Source organism: Lepus europaeus, chromosome 8 (assembly GCF_033115175.1).
Source record: "Lepus europaeus isolate LE1 chromosome 8, mLepTim1.pri, whole genome shotgun sequence".
NCBI classification, from domain to species: domain Eukaryota; kingdom Metazoa; phylum Chordata; class Mammalia; order Lagomorpha; family Leporidae; genus Lepus; species Lepus europaeus.
The window spans coordinates 13,395,554-13,419,272 of NC_084834.1; the positions used below are offsets into that span (position 1 = coordinate 13,395,554).

The 23,719-nt window shown below is 48.5% G+C and overlaps 1 long non-coding RNA gene across 1 annotated transcript; it reads left to right on the plus strand.

Annotated features, from left to right (window-relative positions):
- Positions 1 to 6,284: 6,284 nt before the first annotated feature.
- Positions 6,285 to 21,598, plus strand: LOC133765473 (uncharacterized). The gene is made up of 4 exons (XR_009866595.1): positions 6,285 to 6,369; positions 16,814 to 16,851; positions 19,249 to 19,286; positions 21,340 to 21,598. It is a non-coding gene; the product is annotated as an uncharacterized LOC133765473 (long non-coding RNA).
- The last annotated feature ends 2,121 nt before the right edge of the window (positions 21,599 to 23,719 follow it).

Below are 23,719 nucleotides of genomic sequence, written 5' to 3' on the forward strand. Positions count from 1 at the left end.
CGCGGGGTTGCCGGAGCTCCTGGAGCGAGGAGGGGGCTTTCCTAGTCCCTCCGGGACCGGGAAGCGGTCGCCCAGCGACTCCTGGTCCCGAACCCCTGGCCAGTGCTCTGGAGCTGCGGTGGCATCCTCGGCTCTCTGCCAGGAAGGATGTGCTTCCTGGCAGAGAGAGGGGCCGCGGTGCGAGTCGGGTGCTCCGACACGGGGCCGTGTGTGCTCCCGGGTTCTCAGCTTGGCTGCACGCTGCCTGGGCCTGTGTGCAAGGCGTCCGTTTCTCCCCGCTGGGGTCTCCTAACCCGTCCGGGAGGGGGCTATGCTTCCTGTTCCCCACGTCTGCTCCTGCCATGGCCCCGTCCGGTGCAGCAGTCCCACCAGCATGCCTTGAGTTGCCACGCAGGCTGCGAGTGCAGAAGGCTCCCGGGACCTGGCGTGGAGTGCCCCACTGCCCCTGGTGGCCCAGTGTGCGCAGGGGACTTAGGCGCGGGCACGCCGCGCTCCGCAAGGATGGTCCTCTGGGCCTCTGCTTCTCCTGAGATGTCCTTGCCCCGGCCCCTCCCCGGCCCGGCCCTGGTGCCTGCCTTCAGTTTCCCTTCGGTGGGATTTTTTGTTGCGTAGGCACACGCCCGTGCTTCTCCTTACTGACCTAGGTACCCACGTTAGGCGAGGGGAGATGTGGGGCTGGGAGAACCTTTTCTGCCTGATCTTCTAGGCGGAGGCAGGTGTGTTGTCTGAAAAGACCCTCACTCAACTCAGGCCAAGTATGCTATGTACTCTCTCTCTTCTTCCGCAGACACGGCGGAGCCCGGCACCCGGGAACCTCTCCCGGACGTGCCGCCTTCGCGCACGGATGCGCCCGACGTTTGCACCGAGCCCGACCACGGTAGGGGCCCGGGCGTCTTGTGTCCTCTGCCCCTGGGTGCCCGCGGGGTTGCCGGAGCTCCTGGAGCGAGGAGGGGGCTTTCCTAGTCCCTCCGGGACCGGGAAGCGGTCGCCCAGCGACTCCTGGTCCCGAACCCCTGGCCAGTGCTCTGGAGCTGCGGTGGCATCCTCGGCTCTCTGCCAGGAAGGATGTGCTTCCTGGCAGAGAGAGGGGCCGCGGTGCGAGTCGGGTGCTCCGACACGGGGCCGTGTGTGCTCCCGGGTTCTCAGCTTGGCTGCACGCTGCCTGGGCCTGTGTGCAAGGCGTCCGTTTCTCCCCGCTGGGGTCTCCTAACCCGTCCGGGAGGGGGCTATGCTTCCTGTTCCCCACGTCTGCTCCTGCCATGGCCCCGTCCGGTGCAGCAGTCCCACCAGCATGCCTTGAGTTGCCACGCAGGCTGCGAGTGCAGAAGGCTCCCGGGACCTGGCGTGGAGTGCCCCACTGCCCCTGGTGGCCCAGTGTGCGCAGGGGACTTAGGCGCGGGCACGCCGCGCTCCGCAAGGATGGTCCTCTGGGCCTCTGCTTCTCCTGAGATGTCCTTGCCCCGGCCCCTCCCCGGCCCGGCCCTGGTGCCTGCCTTCAGTTTCCCTTCGGTGGGATTTTTTGTTGCGTAGGCACACGCCCGTGCTTCTCCTTACTGACCTAGGTACCCACGTTAGGCGAGGGGAGATGTGGGGCTGGGAGAACCTTTTCTGCCTGATCTTCTAGGCGGAGGCAGGTGTGTTGTCTGAAAAGACCCTCACTCAACTCAGGCCAAGTATGCTATGTACTCTCTCTCTTCTTCCGCAGACACGGCGGAGCCCGGCACCCGGGAACCTCTCCCGGACGTGCCGCCTTCGCGCACGGATGCGCCCGACGTTTGCACCGAGCCCGACCACGGTAGGGGCCCGGGCGTCTTGTGTCCTCTGCCCCTGGGTGCCCGCGGGGTTGCCGGAGCTCCTGGAGCGAGGAGGGGGCTTTCCTAGTCCCTCCGGGACCGGGAAGCGGTCGCCCAGCGACTCCTGGTCCCGAACCCCTGGCCAGTGCTCTGGAGCTGCGGTGGCATCCTCGGCTCTCTGCCAGGAAGGATGTGCTTCCTGGCAGAGAGAGGGGCCGCGGTGCGAGTCGGGTGCTCCGACACGGGGCCGTGTGTGCTCCCGGGTTCTCAGCTTGGCTGCACGCTGCCTGGGCCTGTGTGCAAGGCGTCCGTTTCTCCCCGCTGGGGTCTCCTAACCCGTCCGGGAGGGGGCTATGCTTCCTGTTCCCCACGTCTGCTCCTGCCATGGCCCCGTCCGGTGCAGCAGTCCCACCAGCATGCCTTGAGTTGCCACGCAGGCTGCGAGTGCAGAAGGCTCCCATGACCTGGCGTGGAGTGCCCCACTGCCCCTGGTGGCCCAGTGTGCGCAGGGGACTTAGGCGCGGGCACGCCGCGCTCCGCAAGGATGGTCCTCTGGGCCTCTGCTTCTCCTGAGATGTCCTTGCCCCGGCCCCTCCCCGGCCCGGCCCTGGTGCCTGCCTTCAGTTTCCCTTCGGTGGGATTTTTTGTTGCGTAGGCACACGCCCGTGCTTCTCCTTACTGACCTAGGTACCCACGTTAGGCGAGGGGAGATGTGGGGCTGGGAGAACCTTTTCTGCCTGATCTTCTAGGCGGAGGCAGGTGTGTTGTCTGAAAAGACCCTCACTCAACTCAGGCCAAGTATGCTATGTACTCTCTCTCTTCTTCCGCAGACACGGCGGAGCCCGGCACCCGGGAACCTCTCCCGGACGTGCCGCCTTCGCGCACGGATGCGCCCGATGTTTGCACCGAGCCCGACCACGGTAGGGGCCCGGGCGTCTTGTGTCCTCTGCCCCTGGGTGCCCGCGGGGTTGCCGGAGCTCCTGGAGCGAGGAGGGGGCTTTCCTAGTCCCTCCGGGACCGGGAAGCGGTCGCCCAGCGACTCCTGGTCCCGAACCCCTGGCCAGTGCTCTGGAGCTGCGGTGGCATCCTCGGCTCTCTGCCAGGAAGGATGTGCTTCCTGGCAGAGAGAGGGGCCGCGGTGCGAGTCGGGTGCTCCGACACGGGGCCGTGTGTGCTCCCGGGTTCTCAGCTTGGCTGCACGCTGCCTGGGCCTGTGTGCAAGGCGTCCGTTTCTCCCCGCTGGGGTCTCCTAACCCGTCCGGGAGGGGGCTATGCTTCCTGTTCCCCACGTCTGCTCCTGCCATGGCCCCGTCCGGTGCAGCAGTCCCACCAGCATGCCTTGAGTTGCCACGCAGGCTGCGAGTGCAGAAGGCTCCCGGGACCTGGCGTGGAGTGCCCCACTGCCCCTGGTGGCCCAGTGTGCGCAGGGGACTTAGGCGCGGGCACGCCGCGCTCCGCAAGGATGGTCCTCTGGGCCTCTGCTTCTCCTGAGATGTCCTTGCCCCGGCCCCTCCCCGGCCCGGCCCTGGTGCCTGCCTTCAGTTTCCCTTCGGTGGGACACACGCCCGTGCTTCTCCTTACTGACCTAGGTACCCACGTTAGGCGAGGGGAGATGTGGGGCTGGGAGAACCTTTTCTGCCTGATCTTCTAGGCGGAGGCAGGTGTGTTGTCTGAAAAGACCCTCACTCAACTCAGGCCAAGTATGCTATGTACTCTCTCTCTTCTTCCGCAGACACGGCGGAGCCCGGCACCCGGGAACCTCTCCCGGACGTGCCGCCTTCGCGCACGGATGCGCCCGACGTTTGCACCGAGCCCGACCACGGTAGGGGCCCGGGCGTCTTGTGTCCTCTGCCCCTGGGTGCCCGCGGGGTTGCCGGAGCTCCTGGAGCGAGAAGGGGGCTTTCCTAGTCCCTCCGGGACCGGGAAGCGGTCGCCCAGCGACTCCTGGTCCCGAACCCCTGGCCAGTGCTCTGGAGCTGCGGTGGCATCCTCGGCTCTCTGCCAGGAAGGATGTGCTTCCTGGCAGAGAGAGGGGCCGCGGTGCGAGTCGGGTGCTCCGACACGGGGCCGTGTGTGCTCCCGGGTTCTCAGCTTGGCTGCACGCTGCCTGGGCCTGTGTGCAAGGCGTCCGTTTCTCCCCGCTGGGGTCTCCTAACCCGTCCGGGAGGGGGCTATGCTTCCTGTTCCCCACGTCTGCTCCTGCCATGGCCCCGTCCGGTGCAGCAGTCCCACCAGCATGCCTTGAGTTGCCACGCAGGCTGCGAGTGCAGAAGGCTCCCGGGACCTGGCGTGGAGTGCCCCACTGCCCCTGGTGGCCCAGTGTGCGCAGGGGACTTAGGCGCGGGCACGCCGCGCTCCGCAAGGATGGTCCTCTGGGCCTCTGCTTCTCCTGAGATGTCCTTGCCCCGGCCCCTCCCCGGCCCGGCCCTGGTGCCTGCCTTCAGTTTCCCTTCGGTGGGATTTTTTGTTGCGTAGGCACACGCCCGTGCTTCTCCTTACTGACCTAGGTACCCACGTTAGGCGAGGGGAGATGTGGGGCTGGGAGAACCTTTTCTGCCTGATCTTCTAGGCGGAGGCAGGTGTGTTGTCTGAAAAGACCCTCACTCAACTCAGGCCAAGTATGCTATGTACTCTCTCTCTTCTTCCGCAGACACGGCGGAGCCCGGCACCCGGGAACCTCTCCCGGACGTGCCGCCTTCGCGCACGGATGCGCCCGACGTTTGCACCGAGCCCGACCACGGTAGGGGCCCGGGCGTCTTGTGTCCTCTGCCCCTGGGTGCCCGCGGGGTTGCCGGAGCTCCTGGAGCGAGAAGGGGGCTTCCCTAGTCCCTCCGGGACCGGGAAGCGGTCGCCCAGCGACTCCTGGTCCCGAACCCCTGGCCAGTGCTCTGGAGCTGCGGTGGCATCCTCGGCTCTCTGCCAGGAAGGATGTGCTTCCTGGCAGAGAGAGGGGCCGCGGTGCGAGTCGGGTGCTCCGACACGGGGCCGTGTGTGCTCCCGGGTTCTCAGCTTGGCTGCACGCTGCCTGGGCCTGTGTGCAAGGCGTCCGTTTCTCCCCGCTGGGGTCTCCTAACCCGTCCGGGAGGGGGCTATGCTTCCTGTTCCCCACGTCTGCTCCTGCCATGGCCCCGTCCGGTGCAGCAGTCCCACCAGCATGCCTTGAGTTGCCACGCAGGCTGCGAGTGCAGAAGGCTCCCGGGACCTGGCGTGGAGTGCCCCACTGCCCCTGGTGGCCCAGTGTGCGCAGGGGACTTAGGCGCGGGCACGCCGCGCTCCGCAAGGATGGTCCTCTGGGCCTCTGCTTCTCCTGAGATGTCCTTGCCCCGGCCCCTCCCCGGCCCGGCCCTGGTGCCTGCCTTCAGTTTCCCTTCGGTGGGATTTTTTGTTGCGTAGGCACACGCCCGTGCTTCTCCTTACTGACCTAGGTACCCACGTTAGGCGAGGGGAGATGTGGGGCTGGGAGAACCTTTTCTGCCTGATCTTCTAGGCGGAGGCAGGTGTGTTGTCTGAAAAGACCCTCACTCAACTCAGGCCAAGTATGCTATGTACTCTCTCTCTTCTTCCGCAGACACGGCGGAGCCCGGCACCCGGGAACCTCTCCCGGACGTGCCGCCTTCGCGCACGGATGCGCCCGACGTTTGCACCGAGCCCGACCACGGTAGGGGCCCGGGCGTCTTGTGTCCTCTGCCCCTGGGTGCCCGCGGGGTTGCCGGAGCTCCTGGAGCGAGGAGGGGGCTTTCCTAGTCCCTCCGGGACCGGGAAGCGGTCGCCCAGCGACTCCTGGTCCCGAACCCCTGGCCAGTGCTCTGGAGCTGCGGTGGCATCCTCGGCTCTCTGCCAGGAAGGATGTGCTTCCTGGCAGAGAGAGGGGCCGCGATGCGAGTCGGGTGCTCCGACACGGGGCCGTGTGTGCTCCCGGGTTCTCAGCTTGGCTGCACGCTGCCTGGGCCTGTGTGCAAGGCGTCCGTTTCTCCCCGCTGGGGTCTCCTAACCCGTCCGGGAGGGGGCTATGCTTCCTGTTCCCCACGTCTGCTCCTGCCATGGCCCCGTCCGGTGCAGCAGTCCCACCAGCATGCCTTGAGTTGCCACGCAGGCTGCGAGTGCAGAAGGCTCCCGGGACCTGGCGTGGAGTGCCCCACTGCCCCTGGTGGCCCAGTGTGCGCAGGGGACTTAGGCGCGGGCACGCCGCGCTCCGCAAGGATGGTCCTCTGGGCCTCTGCTTCTCCTGAGATGTCCTTGCCCCGGCCCCTCCCCGGCCCGGCCCTGGTGCCTGCCTTCAGTTTCCCTTCGGTGGGATTTTTTGTTGCGTAGGCACACGCCCGTGCTTCTCCTTACTGACCTAGGTACCCACGTTAGGCGAGGGGAGATGTGGGGCTGGGAGAACCTTTTCTGCCTGATCTTCTAGGCGGAGGCAGGTGTGTTGTCTGAAAAGACCCTCACTCAACTCAGGCCAAGTATGCTATGTACTCTCTCTCTTCTTCCGCAGACACGGCGGAGCCCGGCACCCGGGAACCTCTTCCGGACGTTCCGCCTTCGCGCACGGATGCGCCCGACGTTTGCACCGAGCCCGACCACGGTAGGGGCCCGGGCGTCTTGTGTCCTCTGCCCCTGGGTGCCCGCGGGGTTGCCGGAGCTCCTGGAGCGAGAAGGGGGCTTTCCTAGTCCCTCCGGGACCGGGAAGCGGTCGCCCAGCGACTCCTGGTCCCGAACCCCTGGCCAGTGCTCTGGAGCTGCGGTGGCATCCTCGGCTCTCTGCCAGGAAGGATGTGCTTCCTGGCAGAGAGAGGGGCCGCGGTGCGAGTCGGGTGCTCCGACACGGGGCCGTGTGTGCTCCCGGGTTCTCAGCTTGGCTGCACGCTGCCTGGGCCTGTGTGCAAGGCGTCCGTTTCTCCCCGCTGGGGTCTCCTAACCCGTCCGGGAGGGGGCTATGCTTCCTGTTCCCCACGTCTGCTCCTGCCATGGCCCCGTCCGGTGCAGCAGTCCCACCAGCATGCCTTGAGTTGCCACGCAGGCTGCGAGTGCAGAAGGCTCCCAGGACCTGGCGTGGAGTGCCCCACTGCCCCTGGTGGCCCAGTGTGCGCAGGGGACTTAGGCGCGGGCACGCCGCGCTCCGCAAGGATGGTCCTCTGGGCCTCTGCTTCTCCTGAGATGTCCTTGCCCCGGCCCCTCCCCGGCCCGGCCCTGGTGCCTGCCTTCAGTTTCCCTTCGGTGGGATTTTTTGTTGCGTAGGCACACGCCCGTGCTGAGTTGCCAGAGCTCCTGGAGTGAGAATGAGGGCTTTCCTATTCCCTCTTGGTCGGGAAGCTGTCTCCTAGTGATTATTTTTTCCTAGAAGTTGTCCTGTGTCCTAAGATTCCCTTGTCTTTTGCTTTCATGTATTTTTCATTTTGTCTATCAGTGTTTGAACTTGTTTAAAAGTGCTTTTTGAATCTCTTTTGCTTCGCTTTTCCTAACCTTCCTTAAATGTTTTCTTTTTTTTTTGTTTCTGTCCCTTAGTGGCACAGTCTCTCTCCGTGACCATTTTGTCTTTGCACTCTAATATGTATTTTGTTTCCTGTAATTTGCCATGATTTAGGAGATTTTTCTCAGTGTCCTCTTTCTGTGAATCCAAGATTTTCTGTTTTTTTCTGTTTCTTTGTAGGTGCTGTGGTCTCTCTAATCTTGTTACACAAGGTTGTCCCCAAACTTGTAGCGCCCTCAGTTGAACTTATGAGCAGTCTCTTTGGCTCATGTGTGGTTTGTGCTTTAGAGTTACTGGTTTTGTTCCTTTTGATGTGACATTTTTGTGGTGGAATGTTATTGCTAAGTGTCTAATTATTCTGACAACGTGTCTGTGTTTTCAACCTGTTTTGGAATCTTCATACTTTTGCTCAATATAGATGCGTTTCTTCAGTGTAGAGGTGCTCGTGTGCAAGTCGTGTCCTCCCTGACTGCCATTTGTCCTCATGAATCCTATCATTGGCTGAACACTGCTGCATAATGACTCGGCATTTTTGAATGTTCTCCGAGCCTTTTAGTTTTTCTTCCTTACTGTTTAGTTAGGAAATTATTTTTTGTTATTCTATACTAATGCTGAATGGAATCTGTCTTCTCAGTCACTCAATTCAGTATGCCTGGATCCTTCCATGGATGATATAATAGCAGAACCCTAATCAAGTGTCAAGTGTCAAGTTTTTTCGCTGAACCTAATGCTGCAGTGTGCAGTGGAGCCAACCTGCACCTACATTTGCATGTCGTTCCATTCCTGTTTTCCCCATTCGAACATTTGTAAATATAGTAGAAATTTTTTCAGATATCGTCTGAGATGATGCCAAACTAAAAAACACTTTTGGACTACCTGTGACTTTACTTGTCTCCCAAGTAGACACCATTTGTCCCATTTGTACGTTACCAGATCTCTCATTACATCTTTCTCTATTCTTTGGATGTCTGGAATTGTCTTTGCAATTAGGAGTATCAAGATATGTCCTTGGACAGAAAGAAAACCTTTAAGAATGAGTGGAGCACAGGAAATGATTTTACTCCAGCTGTTTGAAATCCATGAGCCATTTCCCATAATGCATGTTTCCCTGTACGGGATCATGAGTCAGAATTGTCAGGAATATCCATTGTGAGTGTGTTCATCTCTGTGTTTCAGAGATATTGATTTTATTCCTCTCTGATGTGGAAATGGGTATACTGTCTGAAAAATCACCGAGGACTTATTTTCTTTCCCTTGCCCAAAGACCTGATGATTACATGGGAATCTGACATTTAGGATGGTATGATAACTGATCAAACCCAAACTGTGTCCAATGCTGCTAGCACCAGTCTCCCTTTGGGTACACTTCTGTTCTAACCTCTGTTCTCTTGAGCACTTGATGTGCTCACATATCAGAATGCCTTACAAGTTCCTTTGATATTCTCTGCTGATCCTTTCTCTGAACACTAGGGGTTACTTTTTCAATTTTTCCTTTGTGTTTCTTAGGTTGCTGGAAACCTTTGATTTTCTGTCCTGGAAGGATAGAGTTCCTAGGTACAACATTGCTCTTGGGGCACATTTACTGAGATAGCCAGTTTGCTTCCTGTGGCTCTACACTGGCCTCACAGGTGCACACTCAATATGCACTTTCCAAGATTACAAAGATGTTCAGTTTCTCTCTCCTTATGCTTTTGCAGCTGTTTATGGTCACTGCAATGCTTGGTACACAAGTTCTATACCACCACGTGCCATACACTTTTTTCCTTGTAGTATTCTATCTTTGCATTTGGTACTTCTGATATGTAGTTGATTGTTAGTTTATGATGTCTCAGAAACCTCCAGAAAGTGTTGATTTTGAGTACCATTTGCTCGGATGTCAAATCATTGATTTGCTTGTAATAGCAGGTCGAATGTGTTTTCTCAACCTATCCTAAGACAATTTTAGGTATATCTGCATCAGAATCAATCTAACCAACAGGGAAATCCTAACCATTTCCACACATATACCTGGCCCAAATCCTCCATGCAAAGAGAAGGGCATGCCTGAGCTTGGCATTTGTCAGACATGTCATTTGTACTCTGTTGCTTTACTGAAGAGTTGGCATGGTTGTTTAGTAGCTTGTCGCATCGTATCTACATTTCTGGAGCCCTCCATGAAGGATAAACTTGCCTAAATATTTGCATGACTTTGTCATGTGAATTTAAGTCTTCAGTTGCTGTCCAGGAGGGACCAGATTCCTTGATGGAGTTATCCATGTGGCTCCTGTACTAGGGACAGTGGGTTGTGCATCATATTATTCTTTTTTTTTGAATTTTTTTATTTAATAAATGTGAATTTACAAAGAGAAACTTTTGTAGTGTTGTGGCTTCCCCCCCAACCTCCCTCCCTCCCACGGCCCTCTCCTCTCCCACTCCCTCTCCCATCCCGCCCTTCATTGAGTTTCATTTTCAATTACCTTCATACACTGAAGATCAACTTAGTATATATACTAAGCAAGGATTTCAACAGGCTGCCCTCACACAACTGCACAAGGTATAGGGTATTGTTCGACTAGTAGTGTTGTTTATAAGTTTCATAGTAAAACACATTAAGGACAGAGATCCTACATGGGGAGCATGTACCCAGTGACTCCCGTTGTTGATTTAACAATTGGCACTTATTTATGACATCAGCAATCACCCGAGAATCTTGCAGTGAGCTGTCTAGGCTATGGAAGCCCCTTGAGTTCACCAACTCTGAACTTGTTTAGTCAAGGCCGTATCACAGTGGAGGTTCCTTCCTCCCTTCAGAGAAAAGCGCCTCTCTCCTTGATGGCCTGCTCCTTCTGCTGGGGTCTTGTTCACCAGGATCTTTCATTTAGATTATTTTTGCCACCGTGTCATGGCTTTCCATGCCTGTGAGACTCTCATGGACCTTTTAGCCAGATTCGAATGTCCCAAGGGTTGATTCTGAGGCAGGAGTGCTGTTTTGGGCGTTTGCCATTCTATGAGTCTGCTGTGTGTCCTGCTTCCCCCGCAGGATCATTCTTTGCCTTTTAATTCTATCCTTCATTATTTGCTTACACTGGTCTTATTTGTGAGATCTCTTCGACATATACCCTATCTTTTGGATCGGTTGTGTATTTATACTTATCACTTTACCAAGTGCACTGGCATTGGTACCTGCCTCCTTGGTAAGACTGAGTTGAAATCCCCTGGCGCATTTCTAGTGCCACCATTGGAGGTAAGTCCGAGTGAGCATGTGCCAACCTATATATCGCCTCCCTCTCTTATTCCCACTCCTATGTAATAGAGATCACTTTTCTGTTAATTTTAAATGCCTAAGAATGATTGTGTATTGATTACAGAGTTCAACCAGTGGTCGTATGTAGAACAAACAGAGCAACAACAATAACAACAACAAAAATACTAAAAGGAATAAAATAGTAAGTTGTTCCTCAATAGTCTAGGCAAGGGCTGATCATGTCATTGTTTCTCATAGTGTCCATTTCACTTCAATGGGTATCATTTTAGATACTCGTTCAGTTGCCATCGATCAGGGAGAACATATGATATTTGTCCCTTTTGGACTGGCTTATTTCACTCAGCATGATGTTTTCCAGCTTCCTCCATTTTGTTGTGAATGCCCGGATTTCATTGTTTTTTTACTGCTGTATAGTGTTCCATAGAGTACATATCCCATAGTTTCTTTATCCAGTCATCCGTTGATGGACATTTAGGTTGATTCCATGTCTTAGCTATTGTGAATTGAGCTGCAACAAATATTGAGGTGCAAATGGCTCTTTTTTCTCCCCTTTAATTCCATTTGGGTAAATTCCAAGGAGTGGGATGGCTGGGTCATGTGTAGTGCTATATTCAGGTTCCTGAGGACTCTCCAAACTGTCTTCCATAGTGGCTTTACCAGTTTGCATTCCCACCAACAGTGGATTAGTGTCCCTTTTCCCCTACATCCTCGCCAGCATCTGTTGTTGGTTGATTTCTGTATGTAAGCCAATCTAACCGGGGTGAGGTGAAACCTCATTGTGGTTTTGATCTGCATTTCCCTGATGGCTAGGGATCCTGAACATTTTTTCATGTGCCTGTTGGCCATTTGGATTTCCTCTTTTGAAAAATGTCTGTTAAGGACCTTGGCCCATTTTTTATTGGGTTGTTTGTTTTGATTTTGTGGTGTTTTTTTGATCATTTTATAGATTCTAGTTGTTAATCCTTTATCTGTTGTGTAGTTTGCAAATAATGTCTCCCATTCTGTCGGTTGCCTCTTCACTTTCTTGACTGTTTCCTTTGCTGTAAAGAAACTCTTCAATTTGAGGTAATCCCATTTGTTTATTTTATCTTTGATTACCCGTGCCTCTGGGGTCTTCTCCAGGAATTCTTTGCCTGTTCCAATATCTTGAAGGGTTTCCCCTATGCTCTCAATTAGTTTTATGGTGTTGTGGCGCATCTCTAGTTCTTTGATCCATGTTGAGTGGATTTTTGTATAAGGTGCAAGGTAGGGGTCTTGCTTCATACTTCGACATGTGGACATCCAGTTTTCCAATCACCATTTGTTGAAGAGGCTGTCCTTGTTCCAGGGGTTGGTTTTAGGTCCTTTGTCAAATATGAGTTGGTAATAGATGTTTGGATTGATCTCCGGTGTTTCTATTCTGTTCCATTGGTCTATCCATCTGTTTGATCTGTCCATTGGTGAGAGTGGGGTGTTGAAGTCCCCTGTTACTATTGTATTTGAATCTATATCTCCCTTTAAATCCTTTAGTAATTCTTTCAGGTAGCCAGGCACCCTGTTATTAGGTGCGTATGCATTTATAATAGTAATGTCTTCCTGTTGGGTAGATCCTTTAATCATTATATAGTGCCCTTCTCTGTCTCTTTTAATAGTTTTTATGTTCAAGTCTATTTTGTCTGATATCAGGATGGCCACTCCAGCTCTTTTTTGATTTCTGTTAGCTTGGAGTATCTTTTTCCATCCTTTCACTTTCAGTCTGCGTGCATCTTTGCTGATAAGGTGTGTCTCCTGAAGGCAGCATATAGATGGATTCTCTTTCTTGATCCAATCAGCTAGTCTATGTCTTTTGGTAGTAGAATTAAGACCATTCACATTCAGTGTGATTACTGTTAAGTACTGTCTTTTCTCATTCATGTTTCCTAAAGGAGCTGTTTATGTATTTTGAACTTTGTGTGTAGGTTACTCTACATTCGCTTTTTTTGGTAGTGAAGTTCTTGTTTTTGTATTTCTGTGTGCAGCACATCTTTGAGCAAGTGTTGTAGGGCTGGATGCATGGTTACAAATCCTTTAAGTTTCTGTTTGTCTTGGAAGATCTTTATTTCCCCTTCATTCATAAATGATAGCTTTGCAGGGTATAGTATTCTAGGTTGGCATTGTTTGTCTTTTAAAACTTGAAATATATCATGCCATTGTCTCCTTGCCTGTAGTGTTTGTGATGAGAAGTCTGGGGTGAGTCTGATTAACTTACCCCTGAATGTGATCTGTCGTTTTTCTCTGGCACATTTTAGGATTTGTTCTTTGTGTGTCACTGAGCTGAGTGTTGCCACAATGTGTCATGGTGAATTTCTCTTCTGGTCTACCCTGTTTGGAGTCCTGGCTATCTTTGAATTTGCCTGTTGTTATCCAGTTGCCTTTGTTTGAAGTTTTCTGATGTTATTTCATTGAAAACACCTTCCAATCCATTCTCTCTTTCCACCCCCTCAGGGACTCCTATTAACTGAACATTACACCGTTTGATTGAATCTTGTAGGTCTCCGACCATATTTTTTTAATTTTTTCATTTCTTCTTCCTGCGTTTGAACTGACTGTATTATTTCTGGAAGTTTGTCTTCGAATTCTGATATTCGGTCTTCTATTTCATCTGTTTGATTTCCGGGGGAATCCACGGTGTTTTTATATGGTCAATTGAGTTTTTCATTTCCAGTATTTCATTCTGGCTTCTCTTTAGGATCTCTAATCCTTGGGCTTGTTTTTCATTCCACTCTCGACACTGTTTCTCATTATTTCTAAGTAATCTTATTATTAATTTTCTGAATTCTTTTTCTGGCATGGTTTAAAATTCTTCTTCTTCAGCCTCTGTTATGGTTGGTTTAGCCTGCTCCATTGGCAAGTTTATGTGTTCTTCTATCTTCTTGTTGTGGGTTTTTGTTTTGTTTTTTGGCATTCCGTCTGGGTGGTTTTTCAGGTTGATTTCCCTCTGCTGTGGGCTGCTGAGTCTGTACCAATATCCAGTGTAAGCAGGCTGCTCTGCTTCTAGAGTTTGCTTATTTATGTTTTGCTTATTTATTTATTTTTTGTAACTTGTGTGGGCTGGTGTCAGGGCTTTCAGGTGCCAATCTCTGCCCCTTGGGGGCTGGTTTCCTTGTTCCTATGTTCGCCCTTATGTGTCTGTGCCTGGGGTTTGTTGGTCAGCCACTCTCACTGCACCTCCTGCGTGAGGAGTGTCAAGTAGCTCCAGACCACCTTTGGACTCTGCCCCTGCTGCTTCCTCCTCCGAAGCAGAGGCCAGCCTCCTTTAAGCCCGAATGTAAACAAACAGGATGGCTGCACTCTGCCTGCTGCAGCTCTGATTGTGGGTGGGGCGGCTCCTAAGGATCCTTGCGTTTTCGATCCTTCAGTGCATCCCCCTGGATCCTGCCCTCTTCCTGTGGGTGCTATTTAATTTTTTTTCTTTCTGGAAACTTGAGTAGACTGGTGTCAGGGCTATGAGCTGCCCTCCCTCGCTGCCTGCCCCTGCGCAAGGAGTGCAGTGTCCCTCCACTCCACCTTTGGGCCCCACCTCCGAAGGTTCGTGTGGAGGCAGAGGCAGTTCTCCTTTAAGCCCATATGTAAACAAACAAGATGGCTGCTCCCCGCCCACTGCAGCTCCGATTTGGGGGAGGGATCCTGGATCCTGAATCGGGTTGTGCATCATATTGTTCTTTCGTGGCTCCCACTGGGACATGGAGAGAGCACTTTCTGAATTACTGGATGTCGGAGGCCACCTGACAAACCACACAGAGACACGCAGCAGTCAGTCAATTCATCACCACGTTTATTGCCTCGTCGCGTTCCAAGCCAAAGTAGGGGGCCCGGCGATGAGGGACTGGAGGCAGTCTCCCTAAGGAAACCCTTCAGTCTCTAGCCACGAGCACCAAGAAACACAAGGGTATATACCCCAGGCCCCATACAGATAACATTCATTGTGTGCAATCATGCATAGCACAGGAACGAAACAAGTTTACAAGGTAGCAAAGATCAGGGTACAAGCTCTGCAGATAGAGCAAAGAACATCATAAACCTTCATCAGAAGTCACATCCTGCCTGCAGGAATGTGGGATGAAAAATCTTGTGCCTACAGAACAAAAGTACAGGAAACAGGATTAGATAAGGGACAGCGTCAGCCTGCTGCATCTCATGTCGGGCCAGGGCCACTAGCCCCGACAACTGGATCCTTTCTTTTCATCTGTGACTGTTGTCTCATTTTCTCCAAGTGGAAGGGAAATTCTTTAAACTCACATGATTGCCAAGGACATAAACAAACCTCTAAGAATGATTTTCAACTTGCCAGTTGTTTTTCTCTCAAAACATGACAACATCTCCCCATTTTCTCCTAATTTGAATTTTTATAGACTTAGCCTTATTATGTCTCAGAAAACTTGTGAACATCCACATTATGAGAATGTGTTGTTTGGGTTGGAGATCACTTGTGTTCCTGCTTTCTGACATGGAGTTGGATCTGCATCTGAAAATCTACTTAGGCAACTTTTGTTTTTTCTTCCACAGGAAGTATGATAGTCTCACTGGAGTCAGACCCAGAATCAGGCATGGTGACTGACTAGAGCCTTTCAGTGGCAAATGATACCATGCCTCAGCTCAGTAGGGGTCCATATGTTTTATGTCTTCTGATCTATGAGATGCTGAAAATTTCATGTGGCATAAGTTCTGAGAACTCCTCTTCAATATGGCTACCATGCTTTCAGGCTAATGCTGAGAGCTACTTTTCCCAGAATGTTTGGCTATGTTTTCTTAATGTTCCTGAAACCTTTAGTTTCTGCCACGGAAGGATGTATTTCCTCGATAGAGATTTGCCCATGTGACACCTGTACAAGACCATCATGTGGAAGCACATCTTCTCTCACTGGCCACAGTTGCACATTCTATGGGCACTTTGCAAGTTACCAGAAACTTTGGGATTTTCTATCTTTACCCTTTGCTATATCCTAAGGTCATCTGATGCTTTGTTCTCAGCTGCTGTTCAAATACAAAAAAAAATCTTGAAGAAATTTAAAATAAGAATTGTATTTTTCAAAACAACTCTCCTATCTATCTGTTTTGTTCTCTTTTTTTTTTTTTTTGACAGGCAGAGTGGACAGCGAGAGAAAGAGACAGAGAGAAAGGTCTTCCTTTTGCCGTTGGTTCACCCTCCAATGGCCACCGCGGTAGGCGCGCTGTGGCCGGCGCACCGCGCTGATCCGATGGCAGGAGCCAGGTGCTTCTCCTGGTCTCCCATGGGGTGCAGGGCCCAAGCACTTGGGCCATCCTCCACTGCACTCCCTGGCCACAGCAGAGAGCTGGCCTGGAAGAGGGGCAACCGGGACAGGATTGGTGCCCCGACCGGGACTAGAACCCGGTGTGCCGGCGCCGCAAGGCGGAGGATTAGCCTATTGAGCTGCGGCGCCGGCCTCTGTTTTGTTCTCATGCATTTTCCTTTACTTCTCTTTTGGGGGTACCATAAAGTTCATGACAATCATCATTATGAATTAAACATGGTGGGGTGTAAAATAATTTATTTTAAACCATGTGCATATTGATATGGGCCTGTTTTCTGAAAACACCATTAGACAGCCTTAGTTCTTTTCATCAACAGAATAAGTAACACCACAATGGAAATCCAATCAGTGTCAAGGTGTGTGACTGACCATGATCTTCAGCCCAAATCTAGAGTGTAACCACACTTTCCTTTTGCACTTTATCTTCTTAGTTACTGAAAAGCACTTTGGTGTATTTCCTTAGGATTTCTTCTTACTTCCATACAGTTTCTTTAAGTTTACACAAAGAATCCATTTTCAAAATATTCATGTGACCACTAACTTGACTTGGTCTCTTCAGTTGTTATCCAGGAAGGATGGAATTGCTCAGCAGAGATTGTCCTTGAGGGCTCTAATCTAAGGCAAAGCTTTTGTTTCATGTTGTTCTCTGTGTGGCTCCCAGCAGAACACGGAATGGGCACTTTCCAAGTTACCGTATCCTTTCCTTTTGTCTATACCTGGCTTTTTCTTTATTGAGGGGTGTTTGCAATTGTTAAGTCACAAATGATATTTAAGGATAGAAATAAGGAATCTAAGGATATATTTGAAATTGGCATTTTTGTTGCTGAATCATTAAATCTATGAGCCACTTTCTCATTGTACCTCTCTTTATAAACCTATGTTTCTCTTGTGTCAGAAAACTCATGAAAATCCACATTATGAGCATATATTTCTATGGGTTCAAATAATGTTTTCCTGTTGTCAGTTGATAAAATGATTGCATTCTGCAAATATCCTAAGAAAACTTTTGATTTACCTTCCACAGGTGATTTAATGCTACCCTGGAGTGTGCACCAGTGTAAGGTATGATGACCGAGTAAAAACATTTTGCAATGGCAGCTGAAGCCTTCTGTCCTCTGCATTCTGAGTTACTAAAGAGCTGAGTTAGTGTCAGTCCTTAGTATTTTTCTTCATTTCTATGCACTTCCTTTAACCTAACACTAGGGGCTACTTTTCAAAAATATCTGTTTGAGTTTTCTCACTTTGCTTGAAAACCTTAGTTTCCTCACAGGAAGGAATACTTTAGTAGAGAATTGTCATTGAGGTATCTAAACTAAGACTAGTGTTTTGCTTCATGTTTTTCTATCATTTGTTTGCTGGAGTACACTGAGTGGGAATTTTCCAACTTGCCAGTTTCTTTCATTTTTTTCCATCCTTTTCCTTTGGCTTTACCAAGGGGTAGTGTAGCGGTCAGTACACAATGTATTCAAAGACAAAAATTAAACAATGTAAGAAGGAAGTTAGCATTAGGACTTGTTTTGCTCCCCCAAATTGTTAAACCTGTGCATCAAGTTCTCATCCATTGTATTTACATAAACTTACCTCTTAGAAGTCTCATGAAGTCCACATCATGGGTGCATTATGTTTCAGTATATTTTTTCTTTTACTGTTGCTCCATGTTGAAATGAATATGTTGTCTTCAAATATACTAAGACAACCCCTGGTTTTTCTTCAACATAAGAAATTTCTCCCACCACTCCAAACCAGAACAGTGTCATGTATATTCACTGACCAAAATCCTCCAGTGGTAGAAGATGAGAAGTCTGACCTTCTATGGGACCACCCGTGTCTACTGTACTCTGTCTTCTGAGTTACTGGAGAGCACAGTTGACATGATTCCTTAGGATATTTTTTCCCGATAAACTTCATTTCACCTCACAGTATGAACTAAGCTTTCTAGAATGCTTGCACATGTTTTCTAATGTTGTTTGACATCTTCAGTTTCTGTGCATGAAGAATGGACGGAATTCCTGGGTAGAGAATTGCCCAAGAGGCACCTAAAATCAGAAAAGTGTTTTGCATTGTTATTCTATTGTTGTCTCAAAGTTGCACGCTGCATGGACACTTTTCATGTTACCAGATAGTATCAGTATCTCCTTATGCCTTTGCCATAATGCAGGGTAATTTCAGTGCTTTCTACACAAATAGTGTTCAAAGGTAAAAATAAGACACCTAAAAATGAATCCAGAACATATATTTTCCTTAGCCTTTCTACATGAAGTCTCAGAAACCTCATGAAAATCCCCATTGTAAGTGTAGGATGCTGGTATTTAAAGTAGTTTGTTATTACTATCTGATACTGAGATGAGTCTGTCTTATGAAAATATTTTAAGACAGCTTTAGTTTTTTCTGCAATGGAATGAATGACACTCCAGGGGAATCCCATTCGGTGTCAAATATGGTGACTGACAAAAATCTTCCACGGGGAGAGGATACCAGGCCTAACCTTGCAGTGGGCCTACTGATGTTTTCTCTCCTCTTTTTCTTACTTATTATGAGTATAGCTGGCCTGATTCCTTAGGGTTTTCTCTATTTCTTTTAAAGATTTTTAAAATTTATTTATTTGCGAGGTAGAATTACAGACAGTGAGAGAGAGACAGAGAAAGGTCTTCCATCTGCTGGTTCACTCCCCAAATGACCACAATAGCCAGAGTTGCACCGGTCCAAAGACAGCAGACAAGAGCTTCTTCCAGGCCTTCCACATGGGTGCAGGGGCTGGAGCACTTGGGCCAACTTCTACTGCTTTCCCAGGCCATGGTGGAGAGCTGGACCAGAAGAGAAGCAACTGCGACTAGAACCGGTACCTATATGAGATGCTGGCACTGCAGGTGGAGGATTAACCTACTGTGCCAAAGCACCAGTATTTTATCTTTCTGGACAAATCTTTTAACTTTACACTAAGAACTATTGTGCAGAAATGTTTGTAGAAGTTTTCTAACTTGGCTTGGACTCTTCAGATCCTGTGCAGGAAGCATGGAGTTCCTTGCCAGGGAATTTCCCGTGGAGCAATTCACCTCATCTACTCCATTTTTTTATTCCTCCTATTCTATCCTTGACTCCTAGAGAAACACCAAATGGGCACTTTCCAAGTTACCAGACCTTTGATTTTTATCATAAATCTTTTTGTCTTCTGAAAGAGTAGTTGTGATTGTTAAGATACAAATAATAGTCAAGGATAAAAGGGGAAAAAAAAACCTAAGAATGAATTTAAACAAGAATTTTGTTCTAAAATTGTTAAACTATGGGCTTTTTCATTATCCATATTTTAAGAAACTGATTTTAATGATGTATCAGAAAACTCATTCAAGTCCACAATAGGAGCCAATTTTCTTGGATTTCAAATTTATTTTGCTGCCATCAGATGTTGAGATGGGTCTGTTGTCTGAAATATCTTGACAACTTTTGTTTGTCATTCTGCAGGTGCTGTAATGCTACCGCTGCTGTTGACACAATACCAGGTAGGGTGAATGGCCAAAATCTCGAAATGGCACAGGATGCTACGCCTGAGCCTAGATGGGCCCACCTATGTCCTCTGTCCTCTGCATTCCAAGTGGCTGGAAAGCTGAGTTAGGATCTCTTCTCCTTAAGATTTTCTTTTCTTTTCTCTGTATTTTACTTAACGTAAGACTAAGGACTACTATTTCAAAATGTTTGTTTTAAACTTTGCTTGAAATATCTTCAGTTTCTTCCCCTGGTGGGTGAAGTTCCTTGGTAGAGAATTGCCCATGAGGCCCATAAACTAAGACTACATAGTCTTCATGTTTTCCTCACACTTGTTTGAAGCACAACACTGAATTCACATTTTCCAAGCTACAAGTTTGTTTCATTTTTTTCTTATCCTTCATTAAATGTAGTTCTAATGCTGCAACACAATTTGGTATTCAAAGACAAAAACTAAAATATAAGAATCAAGGTACAACAGGAAGTTGTTTTGGTCCAAAAGAACAATTACTCTAGGTGTCAATTTGCTCATCAATGGTATCTTTTCATAAGCTTATCTCTAAGCTGTCTCAGAAACCTCCTGAACTCCACACCATGAGTGTATCATGCTCTCACCTAACATTATTTTTCCTGCTCCCTGGTGTTTCTTCAGCAGAACAAATTACCCTGCTACTGCAGACCAGACCAGTGTCCAGTATAATGACTGAGCGAATTCTCCAGCAGGAGAGGATGCCAAGCCTGAGCTTGGTATGGGCCCACCCAGTGCACTGTCCTCTGACTTCTGAGTTACAGAAGAGCACAGTTACCATGACTCCTTAGGATTTTTTTCCCCATGCACTTCATTTAACCTCACAGTAAGCACTGCTTGCACAAGTTTTCTATGTTTGCTTGACACATTCAGTTTCTGTCCAAGAATGGATGGAATTCCTGTGTAGAGAATTGCCCAAGAGGCACCTACAACAATGGACACTTTCTTTTTCTTTTTCTTTTTTTTTTTTTTTGACAGGCAGAGTGGACAGTGAGAGAGAGAGACAGAGAGAAAGGTCTTCCTTTTGCCATTTACCCTCCAATGGCCACCACAGCCGGCACATTGCGCTGATCCGAAGCCAGGAGCCAGGTGCTTCTCCTGGTCTCCCATGCAGGTGCAGGGCCTAAGCACTTGGACCATCCTCCACTGCACTCGCGGGGCATAGCAGAGAGCAGGCCTGGAAGAGGGCAACTGGGCCAGAATCTGGTGCCCCGACAGGGACTAGAACCCGGTGTGCCGGCGCCACAGGGCCGAGGATTAGCCTATTGAGCCACGGCGCCGGCCAATGGACACTTTCCAAGCTACCAGGTCCTTTCAGTTTACCTGCCCTTATTCTTTTGCATTATCAGGGGTTAATTCCAATGCTTTGTACACAAAGAGCATTCAAAGATAAAGGTGAATCTTCTAAAAATGAAGAGTAGGGATTTGTTGGGTTCAGAAAGTATAATATCTATGGTTTTTCCTAACACATATTTTCCTTAAATTGTCTGCATGAAGTCTCAGAAACCTCATGAAAATACTCCTTTATGAGTGTGTGACACTTGGCTTTAAAGTACTTTTTTTGCCACTCTCTCTCTCATACTGAGTTTACTTTATGAATATGTCCTAAGAAAACTTAGGTTTTATCTTCAGTGAAATAAATAATGCCACTCCTGGAATCTGACCCCATGTCAAGTATGGCAATTGACTGGAATCCTACATTGGAAGAGGATTCCAGGGCACAGCTGTGTCCTCTGTCCACTCAGTTACTCAAGAGCTCCATTGGCATGATTTCTTAGGGCTTCCTCTTAACTTCTCCACAGTAGTACCAGCAAGCACTCTGCAAACCTAGGTTATTATTGGGAAAAGGCAATTTTTTTACAGGGTGAAGTTTGGTTCATAACCTGGAGACATGTATTATCAGTTCCTTCTCGTGTGTGTCTTTTCTTGGTTTAATGATGTTTACCTCATGTCTTAGGTGAAATCTTTAGGGGCAGTTCTTTAATCAGGAATTAGGATATCTCCAGAATCTGAGAATATTATTTCACTTTTTATTTCAACAGAAATGGAACCATCTCTTCATATCTGGTGCTTTGGAACAACAGTAATCGACCCTATAAAGCAGAGCTGCAAAACTCACATCTAGTAGGGGGCCGCCCAACTCTCTGAAATGTATCATTTTACTTCATTCAATGGTAGCACATTCACAGCTGAACATCACTAATTTTCCTACACTCTAACGTGCAGCTAAGAGTGTTTTTAGAAAAAAAATTGACAGATATTTCTTTCTGTCCAGAAATAAACAAATTGGCTCGTAACTGACTTCAAAGGAGTCATGTTTTCTGACTGTGCGGAAATCATGTTGTACACTTCACACTTCGCAATCTTATTCAAAAAGGAATATATAATGATCTGATTCCAAAATTTCAGCTCAACCCATTTCAGTCTTTAATTTCCAATTCCATTGTTCAAAGGGACATGCAACAGTTACTATAAAATCAGTATTTAAGGATACAGTGGAATATATAAAAACAGAATGAAATATGAGCTGATACTGGCACAAAAAATTTAAACCCACACATAATTTTCTTCATGGTAGCATTTTCATACATTTTTTCATCATGAAGTCACAGAAAGTTCATGAAAGCTCATATTCTAAAATCTCATTAAAATTTGATGAAGATGCATACCATAAAATCCTTTGAATGGATTTAAAATTGTGTCCATACTAAATCACATTTTAATTCTACCTTTATTTTTTTGAGGTTTGTAAAGATTTATTTATTTACTTGAAAGTCAGAGTTACACAAAGAGAGGGGAAGCAGAGAGAGAGTTCTTCCATCTGGTGGTTTGCTCCCCAATTGGCTGCAATGGCCGGAGCTGTGCTGATCTGAAGCCAGGAGCCAGGAGCTTTTCCTGTGTCTCCCACGCAGGTGCAGGGGCCCAAGCACTTGGGCCATCTTCTACTGCTTTCCCAGGCCATAGTGGAGAGCCAGATCAAAAGTGGAGCAGCCAGGTCTTGAACTGGTGCCCATTTGGGATGCTGGCACTTCAGGCCAGGGTGCTAACCCATTGCGTCACAGTGCCAGTCCCTATGTTTTTTTGAGTTTTATGTTCTCATTTTTCATTTTGAGGGGCTTTTGTTCTTTTTTTATCTTTTTATTTTTTGTTTTGTAATTTTAAATTTTTTTCCTATTTTGACATTTATGTTTTTATACCATTTATGAAATGGTTGATGCCTCCTGGACAAATAACTATTTTCAATATTCTGGATATCCTGAAGATGATGTTCATTATACCATATATTACTTTTATAAGAATCTTCAGAAAATCATACATTAATAATTAAATATTATAACTTGAAGGCATAAAGAAAATAAGTGATTCTCAGTTCCCACTCACTTTTAAAAAAAGAGTAAGCTCAGTTACCTGACTGTAGAATGCCATGATCAAACTCCACTAATTTGTTATGTAGGAAAATTTGGCATTATACTATGTCCAGAGCAAAACGTGAATCATAGCATCTTTCCATATATGTCTTCTAGATTTTAATTCCTATCATATTTTCATCAATGAGAAGTCACTTAAGAAAAATTCAGTAACACAGTCCTTTGAATGATGCCCATAAACCTTCAATATACAAATCACATTCCAGAACTCAAGGGAAATTTTAAGACCATCTGAACTACATCAACAATTTTGTAAGCAAAATCATCTGAAATATTCTTAAATCACCATAAATTCTCTCTCTGATTTAGTGCATCCAGCAGCGGGAATGGACCTAGTAAAGGTGGTAAGATGGCTTTGGGGTTGATGCTTTTTAAAATGATTGGCTAAAGTATAGGGCCTGAGCTGCTAGGGTGTATGTGGCAAACTGCAGGGTTTCGGGATGTTATCAAGCACCTTAACTGCCTGAAAAGACACCTGGAACTTTAGGTATTTCCCTGCTATCTGCTGATTGGCTGTTGCTAGGGGAGTTTATCGCAAGGGAAGTTTATTGTCCTCTTTTCAGGAGCTTTTGGCTTAGGGTTCAGGCCTGAGTTACAAGATGGAGGCCTACTCTAAAATAGCTGCACCTTGATCCAGGCTCCGGTCTCTCGTTGTAAATCTCTATTGTTTTAAACATATTCTACTGATGGCCCATATCAGTGAATCTGTAAATCCAGTGAATGATGTGAAATCTTTTTCTCACACGCAGAGCTCATTACTTTGCTTAGTATATAGAAGACATACCCAGTGATCTGTCCACTTCTATCTTTGTTCACCTAAAGAATTACGCCATGACTTCTTGGCTTCGATAGTCATTTGTACATGATTATGGCTTTGAGGGAGGCCCAGCTCAGTTGGGTAGTTCTTCTGGTCTCACTGAGTCACTCGGGGGCCAGAAGACAACTGTGTATTTCTCAACTTCCTTTGATCGCTACATAGCCATATACCGGGGGA